The sequence below is a fragment of the Ochlerotatus camptorhynchus genome, unplaced genomic scaffold (genome assembly GCF_037179485.1).
Source record: "Ochlerotatus camptorhynchus isolate MF236.1 unplaced genomic scaffold, CSIRO-AGI_Acam_v1.1 ptg000036l, whole genome shotgun sequence".
Classification (NCBI taxonomy): domain Eukaryota; kingdom Metazoa; phylum Arthropoda; class Insecta; order Diptera; family Culicidae; genus Ochlerotatus; species Ochlerotatus camptorhynchus.
Window position 1 is genome coordinate 4,139,113 of NW_027040527.1, and position 12,049 is coordinate 4,151,161.

General features: G+C 37.4%; 1 protein-coding gene across 1 annotated transcript in view; it reads left to right on the forward strand.

The window, feature by feature from the left end:
- The window catches only part of LOC135710440 (trans-1,2-dihydrobenzene-1,2-diol dehydrogenase-like), a 185,600-nt gene that overhangs the window by 17,683 nt on the left and 155,868 nt on the right, over nucleotides 1-12,049 (forward strand). The window lies entirely within an intron of this gene.

Consider the following 12,049-nt stretch of genomic DNA (forward strand, 5'->3'; position numbering starts at 1 on the left):
TCCATGTAGTACAAGCCAATCTTGGACGATATATCTTGGATACAAGCTCTTCCCAACTAACATTTTGTGCTGTAAAGTAGTTGAAACAAAGCTGCAGATACAGCAACAAGCAGAAGCTAGCAAAATTGTTTTGGAGAGCGTTTACTCAACTTTTGCACAACCATTATTCAATTTGCCAGTCACATTGAATAACATCACCCAATAAACGCTAATGTCACTTCTATGCAAAAATTAATCAACTTCCCAACTAACAATTTTCACAATGTAAACGCTTTACTCATTTCATTCATACAGCCTCAAGCTGTATTCAAACGTTATACAATATGAGGAAACCTTTACTCAACCTCTATACAAGCAAATCTGGCGAAGTTAGTCAGCTACTTATGGTTGTTGGAACGGTCGGGAGAAGCTCTTATTGCATATCTATTTACGCTTCTATTCAGCTGTTATCCTGCTGTTTAGTTGTGTGTGAACTTGAAAGGCGCTTATTCAACCTTTTCCCGGTTATCCAATAATCACAATACAGCTTTCTCTTGAAACCGGGTTAAATAATGTTAACGCTTTTTTTATGAAGGAATTTATTGAGTTTTTTTTTGCTGTGAATCAAATTAATCGAAATTAGTTACAAATCATCACCAAATTATTTACCCTGCACCGGAACCTGGAATCGAATTCGAGACGTCCGCATTGGCAAACCTTGACACTACCAACTGTACTACGCCAACACTTTGAACTGATGTAAACAAATCAACATGCCCTTCTACAACAAAATCGCTGAGTAGAGGCTTTATAATAGTGCACACGAATCACTTTTCTCGACTAGTTATAAAAGAGCAGAGTAAAAGCTGTAAATCTGCACACGTCTAAAAATAAACCTAGTTGACTGTGAAAATGCTTCCGAAGTTGCTCTAACACAGTTTATAAGCTGAGTACAGGTTGTTTAGTTGTTGAAAAAGCACTTTTGATGTTTATGTTATTCAGCAAGAGTGGTTGGTTGTTTAGAAGCCATCAAATGAGTAATATATTCACTTTGTTAGCTTTTTTTTTGCAGCTACAAGTTGAAAGTTGATTAGTGTGTGTATAGAAGTGACATTAGCGTTTATTGGCTGATGTTATTCAGTGCGACTGACAAATTGAATAATGGTTGTGAGAAAGTTGAGTAAACGCTCTCCAAAACTATTTTGCTAGCTTTTGCTTGTAGCTGTATCTGGAGCTTTTTTTCAGCTACTTTACAGCACAACGCTGAAAAGTTGGCTTACAAAGCTGAAAATGTTAGTTGGGTTTCAACTTTAAGCTACAAAACAAAGCTAATAAAGCGAATATATTACTCATTTGATGGCTTCTACACAACCAACCACTCTTGTTGAATAAAATAAACATCAAAAGTGCTAATTCAACAACTAAACAACCTGTACTCAACTAGTAAACTGTGTTAGCGCTACTTTGAAAGTTATTTTACAGTCAACTAGGTTTATTTTTAGACTTGTGTAGTTTTACAGCTTTTACTCTGCTCCTTTCCAAAGCTGAATTAACTAGTCGAGAAAAGTGATTCATGTTCACTATTATAAAGCCTCTACTAAGCAATCTTGTTGTAGAAGGTCACGTAGAATTGTTTACGTATGTTCAAAGTGTTGGCGTAGCGAAGTTGGTAGCATCAAGGTTCGCCAATGCGGTCGTCTCTGGTTCGATTCCAGGTTTCGGTACAGCGTAAATAATTGGGTGGTGTGCTTATAACTAATTTCGATTAATTTGATTCACAGCAAAGTAAACTCAATAAATTCCTCCATAAAAAATAGCGTGAACAATATTTAACCCGAATTTCAAGAGAAAGTTGTGTAGTGATTATTGGATAATCGGGTAAAGGTTGAGTAAGCGCCTTTCAAGTTCACACACAACTAAACAGCAGGATAACAGCTGAATAGAAGCGTAAATAGATATGCAATAAGAGCTTGTCCCAACCGTCACAACAGTCATAAGTAGCTGACAAAGTTCACCAGATTTGCTTTTATAGAGGTTGAGTTAAGGTATCCTCATATCGTAAAACATTTTAATACAGCTTGAGGCTGTATGAATGAAATGAGTAAAGCGTTTAAATTGCGAAAATTATTAGTTGGGTTACTCTTTAGTTAACTCTTTTATCAGCCATTTGTGGTCCTGGTTTTGAACAATGCTGTGGAAATTTGTCCTTGGTGTCCTTGGTGTGGACAAGAATGTATTAGGGAAAATACATCGATCATATACTCTGGGCCTACCTACGTTTATGCTTTTTGATGCAAATCTTAAGCTCCTTCTATTATAGAATTAGGCAAGTTTTTGTTTGCATAATTCTCTTAATATGAGAGGCTTAAAATTTGCACTAAAAGGCATAAATATCGGTACCGTCTGGCATGCTCAGTGCTCCAATCCCACCAAGATGGTCATACACACTAAGATTTTTTTACAGTATACTGTAATTTTTTACCGAATATGGAACAGCTGAACATTCGGTAATCTATTCGGTATTTTTTGCTTTACAGTGCGTTCAGTAAATTTGACTTCGTTCATATAAGCTGTCAAAATTTGCTGAAACGCATTGCAAATTTAACTGAATGATTGGTAAAATGAACAAAAAAGCTTTCTGTCAGATTTTTACCGAAATTCAGTAAAAATTTACTGGTTTGATTTTAAAATTCACAATTTGTTCAGCAAAAACTACCGATTGTGAATAATAATATGGTTCATTTGTATTGTTTTTTTACATTTATTAATCCATGATGATTTGAATCAGTTTTTAAACTTTATCAGTTTCAAAATTTCTTCATTGCTTCGATCAATTGATGCTTCTCATAAATTTCTCCCCCGTGGTAGTAAGGTTTCCTACGCCTTGAAAAATTGCAGAGAGAAACAAGAAAAATTGCTTGTCTTCGGGCTTGCAGCTTATATTGAAAGCAGCGAAGCACTCACACAGCACTCGGAAACAATACTTGGCATCTTTCTTGATGGATGCAGACCATCCCTTCCATGCAATGCATCCCTCCGAAGTATCCTCCATTAGATTTCCTTTTAGGTATAAAAGTGGGACTTCACCGTTTGGCACCGTGTTGAAATCACTCTAAAAATAAAATTATTGAAAAATTTATTCAAAGATCATAAATCAAAATTTCGACCCTTATTACGGGTGTCACTTGACGGTGAAAACGAAGTGAAGTGACAAGTTGTCATTCTTGGTGAATAGCTTCCCGGGCAAATCAAATGGGAATCATTCTACCGTGAGTGAAAAGTTGTTACTTCACTTCGTTTTCACCGTGAAGTGACACCCGTAATAAGGGCCTTAATGAACATTGTAATAGGACAAAACTGCTTTTGTTAACAAATTTATGCAATTTATTTACCAGCAGTCTATTTCTCGCTTGTAAAAGCTCACACATGCAAATTAACAATATCGTCAGTTAGAGGAATCGTTTACTTGCAGGAAAGTGTTTGATTTGCAAGAAATGTTATTTACCTGTGTCCACTCTATTATTTCCTGAATAAGGTTTTTTTCGAGCAGTATTTGAGTCTTTTGGCACCACGGTTCGGTTTTTTTGTGGCGTATTATTGCCAACGTTCTCAAGAAACCTATAAGATGAATATAAATAAATGAAAGAGAACAATCACAATAATTAACACATTATTACCGTTTTGATTGTGTTGAAAAATATCGTGATAACGGGTTAGTATCTTGTCCTGAAGATCCTCGAAGCGTTCATTGAAATTTGCTGCATTCGGAAAAAGATGTTCAAATTCCATAGTAATCTAAAATTTGAATAATAAAATCAAGAGTAATTAACCAAAGCCCATTTTTCAACAAATTGCAAAAAAAAAACCTTACAAATTTCCCATCGAATGCTGCTGCAACGGGATGATCCATTAGGTAGGGCAACAAATTTCCAGCCCGACGAATGCTGCTACGATCCGGGAAAGTTGCTGTCCACAACTCCTCGGCCCTTGATAGAGTTGCTGGTCCTGGACTCACTTCAATTCTTCTCTCTGAAATAATTGGTTTTATTATGTTCCTTAAAATTGGGGGTTATTCCGAGAGTCGAAGTGACTTTTGTCATTACTGAAGTGATAAAAGCCACGTCATGGTGACGTAATTATCTGTGCAAATCAAATGGAGAGTCACGTCACCACGACGTAATTTTTCTCACTTCTCTAGTGACAAAAGCATCGGAATAGCCCCCATTATTTCAATCGAACTACTTACCAAATCTTCTAATTCACTCTCTGGAATCGCACATACTTCGATGCGTTGTTCAATTGTTGGTACTTGAGCTCCTGCTATTCTGCGTTTCACCCGTTCCTCGGATTTGCTAGCCAATGTGGTAATGGATTCTTCCAGAATGCTTATTCTTTTCTCTTGCATGAGGATGGAACCATAAGGCTTGGCGTACTTCTGGCGTTGACGATCCCAGAGTTGGATATTTGTTAACTACAAATAGCTATCATATTCTTGTAGAAAGTTGCAGGACGCCTGAGAAAAACTGTTGTGTTAAGCAAACCCCACACGCATCAATATATTGACGCGAAGGGGTATTATTGACAATAATATTGATGGTGTGAATTCAGAAATATTGTCAATCTCGATATATTGACGTCAATATAGCATGTATTGACAGTACGATTATTGTCAATAAAAGCAATCGTGTAGGGTTCACTTTAGATTTTTACTACTACCACGTAATAAATCAAGCTTACAAGCCGTAAGTCCACTTTAAATAATCGCACAGAATCCTCTTGATACTGGACAAACACGCATCGTTTGACTTCAATCCCTCTTTCAAAGTTTCCATAGTAGCTTTGCCTTCGGGAGTCCATATGAATACCGTATCAATGTCAATTTCCTAGGAGAAAAAGAAACTTAACTGCATTGAAGAATAACAACCCATGCAAAACATGCCTTATCGAGTAAAATCCCTTCGTACGGATTGTCCGAAGCTGAGACGTTGATGAAACCTCTGATGACATTTGCTGCTCCGGAATAGTTCTCTATTTCGTTCTCGATTTCGTCTTCCTCGTCAAGCCGTTCTTCAAAAATAGTCTCCTCCAGAAACATTTTCTGCATATGTTGAACTGATTTGATAACGTTTGTTTTTAATCTCAAGCGAGTAAAGTCTTTGACGTTGAGTTCCAAAAAAGTTGAAAGGTCGGTGATTCCTTCAGCCTCTATGGACAGCCATTCCAAAACAAACGAATGATTTTTTGAGTAAATTCTAATAATAAAGGTTTTCGTGCAATAGCTTTCGATCAACACTGTTCAGTAAGGCAAGTCAAAATTTAGTAAATAGTATTCAACTCAATAAGAAGGTAGTTTAAACGTGGTGGGCTTAAAGAGTAAATGGGTTCAAAAGATCTATGTGTAACTCTAATAAAATGCTAAGAGAAAATACTCATTTTGGTCCTAGTTCCACTAACACACATGTGATTGAAAAACATCCATTAAACATAAAATAAACTTCTCTTACGGATTTGGCAACACGTTAGTAACACCATTTAGTTTGGGTCGTTTTTTCGCTCCGTGTATTATATAAAAATCACAAGCCCAACATTTAAAATTGACGTAACTGCTTTCGTGTAAAGCTCGCTAGTACTAGAGCGCTTTACTTTTGTAAGCTATTTAAGCTAAGAAGGATTTTAAGAACACACGACCAAACTGACGTGTGTCAGAAAACAACCGGATCCAATCCTCTTAGGATCCAATATTAATACAAGATCTCATTGTGATAGTTTTAGTTCGTGTGGGTAAGTGGACAAAAAAATACAGCGGGTTCAATCGCTGCTTTAATTCAACTCACTGAAAAAAGTTGTTACGTCAGTTTGAAAAGTTGCACGTAATTTTCTTACCTTGACCTGGGACGTCTTGACATATGTGCTGACAATATTAGATATTTATTGAATTAATACAATAAAGAAGAACAAGTATAATGTTGACATCGATGTTTACGGTTGATTTTCTGCTGTTTTGCGAAGTTTTCACTGATGTACGTCAATAAACTAGTAATCGCGATTATAACACCGTTTCCACAACGCGAAAGTTGTGTGCTGGAAAATCTCATTCAAGCTGGTCAGCTGATCAGTTTCAATTACCCGTACTTCGTACGCCTGCAGGATGTCGTTCGCACAGTTTTAACAAAACATGAAGTGTTCCGTTACTTTCGATTATCTCCTGGATTATTCCGTACGACCAGCAACCAGAAGATTTTTTTTCGGAACTCCACTCCATTTAACAAAACAATGCCACATCACCCACACAAACACATCTTTTAACAGACTATCTCCAGCGATTATGTTATTTTTATGCTTCCTCTGACCTGGTTTATGTACAGTTTTATCGCATAGTGGATTGTCCAGAACATCTATCACCATCGTAAGGGTTTGGCGCTCTGCAAGGCTCTTACAGATGTTTTTGAAATTACGACATGAACTTGCTTGAGTTTTTAAAGGTCTGTTTTTTTGCTCAAAGGGCAAGCAATTGAATTGCTTAACATTACCACTCCGTCTTATGCATTCTTCGTAATGCAACAAATGATGCCCTTTATTAATGCGCTTCGAGAAGTTTTGGTAGAACAAGTCTTGGAAAAGCCGAAGGTGTTCATTTAACCATACAAGCATGTCTTCTGATACTACTGGCGATAAGAGTATACGGGTAACATTGATGAGATGTCCTATCATCACTATAAATTGGCAGTCTTGGTCAATTTTATCGGCGAAAAGGAACGTAAATGATCTCAATAAGAGGAAATGTTGTGCAGCTGTCTGTTTCAGTTTGTGCTTGTCTGGTGCAGATAACATTTCAACCGTTATATTTGACGAAGGACGATTTTTGCGGTCTGCAAATCCGTAACTAAACGAGCTGATGCGACTGTTGATGAAACTTTTCGTGAACTGCATTTTTTTTTCGTATATAATATGAACTAAGTACTAGTTGAATGGTTAAGGGAATAATTCCTTCCGCCATATCGTGCATTACATCTAGAGCCCAGTTATTTGTGACGTGAAAATTCTTCAAATTGTTCAAGATGCACCCACTGGTTTTCAAACCACACTCTGATGGTTTTATAATACCATCCTGAACAGCCGTTAAACTCGTTTGATACCAACTAGTTGTGCGTATAGGGTATGTTGAGGTAGGATCCTTATGGAACAGTGGACGAGATATTGTGCACATTCTGCAAAAGAAATTTGCCCCCGGTCCAAAGAGCCCAAAATCGTCATGTGCTGCCAATGTATCCCCACAAAATATTGTGACTGTTGCTCTGATCTCGAATGACTCTTCTCCGTATTGAACAATCACACCGTCTTCTAGCTTCTTAAGGTCTGACACTAAAGGTTCAAAAATTTTATTGAATCCAACCATTTTCACAGTACTTGAAAGGGCATATATTACCGGAAAGACAGTTTTGGGAGATGAATTCCATCGTTCTGGGAAGTTTTGTATTTTGTAACATATATTTGAAACTTTGTTCTTGCCAGCTCTGGAACTGAAAGCATTACCCAATTCTACATCATCCTGATACAGAGATAGTCGTATTGCATTGGGATAAGCTTTAAAGTAGTCACTTTTTTCGTAACTTAATCCGGTTCTGTAAGAGACATATTCTTTTACGTCAGGTGTTCCTTGCTCAAGATGTTCATTAAGTAGAAGATCGCGGTTCCGAGGATTTCGGAAGATTAGCTTCAGTGTATCGATTATGGGTGAATAGGCAAATGTTTCATTTACACGAACTGTTTCGTCAATTCCATCTGTATGACGAACAGCATCTCGGTAGCCTACACATTTCATCACCGGCTTGGGATAGCTCCCTGTTAATGTTTTCAGAAACCTTTGTTGGCATGAAAAGGACTTAACATTTTCAAATAAATCGAGTGATTTAAATTTACTCAAAACAATAATAGCTGATTCGGAGGTCACATCAATGTTGTTTTCTTTTAAATATTCAACAATCTTTTCCTCCAGATACGAGGAAACTTGGCTTATCATGTTCTGGCATATGCTTACAGTTTCCGCAATTTTATTGTGTGTAATACCAACATTAGCTGTGAGCCGACAAATGCTCATAGCTGCCACTTTTTTAATGTCTTCCAATGTTATAGATCTGGACGTTGCATTTGTTTCAGGAAATTGCTCACTACTTTGTGATGTGAAACACGAAGGTTCACCTGGAGTCCATGCTTTTTCAAGCTGTGAACTCGGTGGATGCTTTTCCTTGATGTGCCTCTTCAGGGAACGCAAATGCTGATAGCGCATTTGGCATCTTGGGTATGTACAATCAAAAAACGTGAAATTTTCTTCTAAATGGCCCTTTTCAATGTGCCAATTATCATGGCACCCGAGCCCCTCTATATAGCCCGGAATCGGCCGACCGCAGAAAAAAACAGATGATGGGATCTTCATGCATCTGAAGATCCATCTTCAAGGTACAATGAAAAAAAAAACAAATGTATTTTAATTTTACTTACGGAAAAGATCTCTTGCTCCTCCATCAAGAGATCCAATTTGTTTTAATATGTCTTCCATTTTTTAACACTTACTTTACAATTACAAACCGTTCGGTACTGTGTGTTCGGTACGCATCTGTGTCACTTGAAAATTCATACATGTAAACTAAAGTGATCAGATATTTTCCAGGTTAATGCGGGACGCTCTGTCCAAAATACTGAGCATGAATTAAAGAACCATTTTTCTAAGGAAAACAACAATTTATTTATATTTAACAAATATTATGAAAATTTAAACATATTTTTCGGCTGAGTGTCAAAAATCATCTTATGAAAACTATCACAAGTCTCATCAAAATTTTGCCTGACCTGTAGTACAGAGTTCAAAGTATCAACGGTTAGTTGTGTCTTCTCAGTGGTCCAAATTTTGTTAACTACAGAAAAAACTCGCTCTGTAACAGCATTAGTTCCTGGAAGACACAAAGCAAATTCAACTATCTCTCTGAGGTTTTGAATTGGAATGCCATTTGTGTCGAAATAAATAAATATCTCCATCCATCTATTTTCAACTTTTGTGTTGCTCTCTTTCCAACCCTTAATTTTGTCTTCATCACTGTATTTCTTAATATAAGCTACTTCTTCGAAAAGGTCTCGCTCATTTTTATCCGCCTCAAGTAAATCATTATTTCCGCTGAACTCTGCAATGTACTCAAAACTTTCCTGAACGACTGACCATTCAAGTACCTTATTCAAACATACCCACTTAAAGCAATCAACTTTTTCAAATTGAACATTACGAGCTTCCAAGTACAAACTACATGCTCGATAAAAATTCTGCGTGCGAGTTCTAAAGACGCCTGCCTGTGGCCAAGCGTCGTCTACAAGCTTTGTCAACTGACTCCGTACTGCTAAAGAAAGGTTTTCCATTTTCAGCCTCTCTTCAAGCTTGAACTTCAGCTCTCCTACTTCTGACGCAACTTCAACGATGGTTACATTGTTTCCTTCTATCTTTTTTACTGTTTGATGGAATATTGCTGCTTGATTGTGCACAAAATAAAGCCACATTTCGGAACCATCATTTTCAAAGAAATCTTTTAGCATCCTTGGGCAATTATCAATTGAGAGGAAATAATACTTCAATGACGAGAAAAGCTGTAGCACACGTTCAATTGCTGGCATTAGTGCCAGCCACCTAGTTTTGCTGTACCCCAACAATCGATGGTACTCAACTTCTGCTTCCTCGCAAAATTGTTTTAACAACTCAACTCGCACAGTATATATGTGAAAATGAGCGTAGATTTAAATGATAATTCCTTCAATGTCAACTGGCAGCTGATCTGCTGCTGACTGTATGGTATTATGTACGATGTGTGCAGCGCATCCTACACCAATAATCGCAATCCCCCGAAATTAGTATTCGCGTTATCGGCACACAAAGCAACTACCTTGTTTTGTAGATTATGCGTCTTCAATATTTCGTAAATGGAGCTTGCAATTATTTCCGACGTTTCACCTGGCAGAAAAACGAAATCCAACAATTTTATCTAGGTTCCTACTTTGTAATCAAAGTATCGAATTAGAGCATCAGTAATCACAGTCAAAAGCATCAGTAAAAACAGTCAAAAAAATCGATTTGTTGCAACTTTTTCAGCATTTCCTGAACCGAAAAAGGGGCAACAACGTGTTTCACGATAGCTTCAGCTTTCGTACGAGCACACGAGAACTTCGGTTCAAACAACATCCGGATGAGTTTTGAGGAGCAATCCAACGACCGAAAAGTTTGATTGTGGGCAATTGTGTGGTACACGTAAACAGCCTCGGCGACAGCAAGCTTTTTTTCCCTTTGCTCCATACTCCGTTTTACGAAAGAAAGAACTCACTTTGGAAGATGCTGCTGCTGCCAGTAGTGATTTCTTATGCTTTTCAGTAGCGAGATGCCGAGTGATGTCATTTTTTTCACCAGATGCAATCGAAAAAATACTGTTGCATTGGCTACAATGCACACCGTTCTGCGTTTTTGATTGCTTGATTAACGGAAATTCAGCTTCCAGATCATCCGTGAATGTGCACAACCTTTTCTTGGACATGGTTTCCTGCAGAAAGTCATCATTTAGCCAGAACATAGGTACCGAGTATTTGCTTACCCACTTTCTAATATTCTTGGAACAACCGGGAACAATGCGGGAAAATCTGCGAAATTATGATTAACTGATGAAATGAAACATCTTTTTATAAGCTCAAACTCAGTACAAACGATCGATCGATGCTGCAGGCAGAGTGAAAATAATTTTCGCAGTGATTGTGAAGTGAACTCGAAAACATGGGCATAAGTGTTCTACTATTACTTTTATCTCAAAGTTTGGCCAACCCAATTCTGAGAAAATCAGTCACGTAACTTTGGGTGAACTTTAAGCACACAAAATTTTAAAAATATATTGAACAATTTGCCTACGAGGAAAGTTTCATTCAATACCTTTCAAATGATCTAAAGAGAACGAAAATTGGACGTAACATGACAGAGATATGAACATAACAAATTTGTCATGTTTTTTTGGCGGTGTCCTTAAACTTATGATCGGGAGTGTAATCCTACGTCAAAATGTCAAGAACAAACAAAAGTCGCGGTCTTATGAGATACGTTCTTTCCCAGGACGTTCGTACCAGTGGAAGCGATCACTTCGAGCAACGATGTGATAAGAAAAAAGATGTTAATTGCCTGAATGTAAAGGGATTTCTCGCATACAATGTGCTAACTTTAAAGTTACACTTCTTCACACTAACAAAATAAATTGTTTTCACACATTTTATACATAAAGATAGTAGGGGAAATGGATGTAACGTCGGCCTAAATGCCCCTGATTTGGGCCCAAATATAAATTCAGCAATCGACTAAATTTTCAATAGCGTCCAAAATATCCATTAGTACCGTCCCAATGACGCGTTCATGTAGATAAAATTGATAAATAGCAGATTTTTGGCGATGGGCCTAATCTTAGATCCATAGGCCAACATAACAGCCATTTCCCCTATGTTGCCAAATGGCAACACTATGCTTTTGGCGTTAGAAAGCTAGATAATTGGTCAAGCTTCTGCATTCATGTTCCATCAGATGTCACAGTTGTTGTTTGCGGCGACATCTCTCGGAAACTAGACACAATCTGTTTTCCTATAATTGTTCACAGAGGACACTGCAGTGTTAAACATGTCTGGTACCTCTATACATGCATTTAGATTATTATTCGAAGTCCCTCCTTTTTTAGACATTCTGTACACAAAATAGCTCAACCCTCACAGAATTTCCCGCCGAAATTTATGTATGGGGCGGGGCATAAAGTATCTTTTGCGCAGAATATGTAAAAAAGGAGGGACGTCAAATGTTAAAGAAAATGCATTTATAGAGGTACCAGACATGTTTTGTAGTGTCAGGTACTCTATTTTGTAATCTGTGAAAGGGAAATCACAAATCAAGTGTCAACAAAATACATGGCATGTTGAGAGATTCAGGTCGTGAGAGCAAATTTTCTTTCTCAAATTTGATTTTTTTGGCTCTCTGGGACCTGGTAGTAAAGCAAGTAAAACTGTGTGGGGAAAA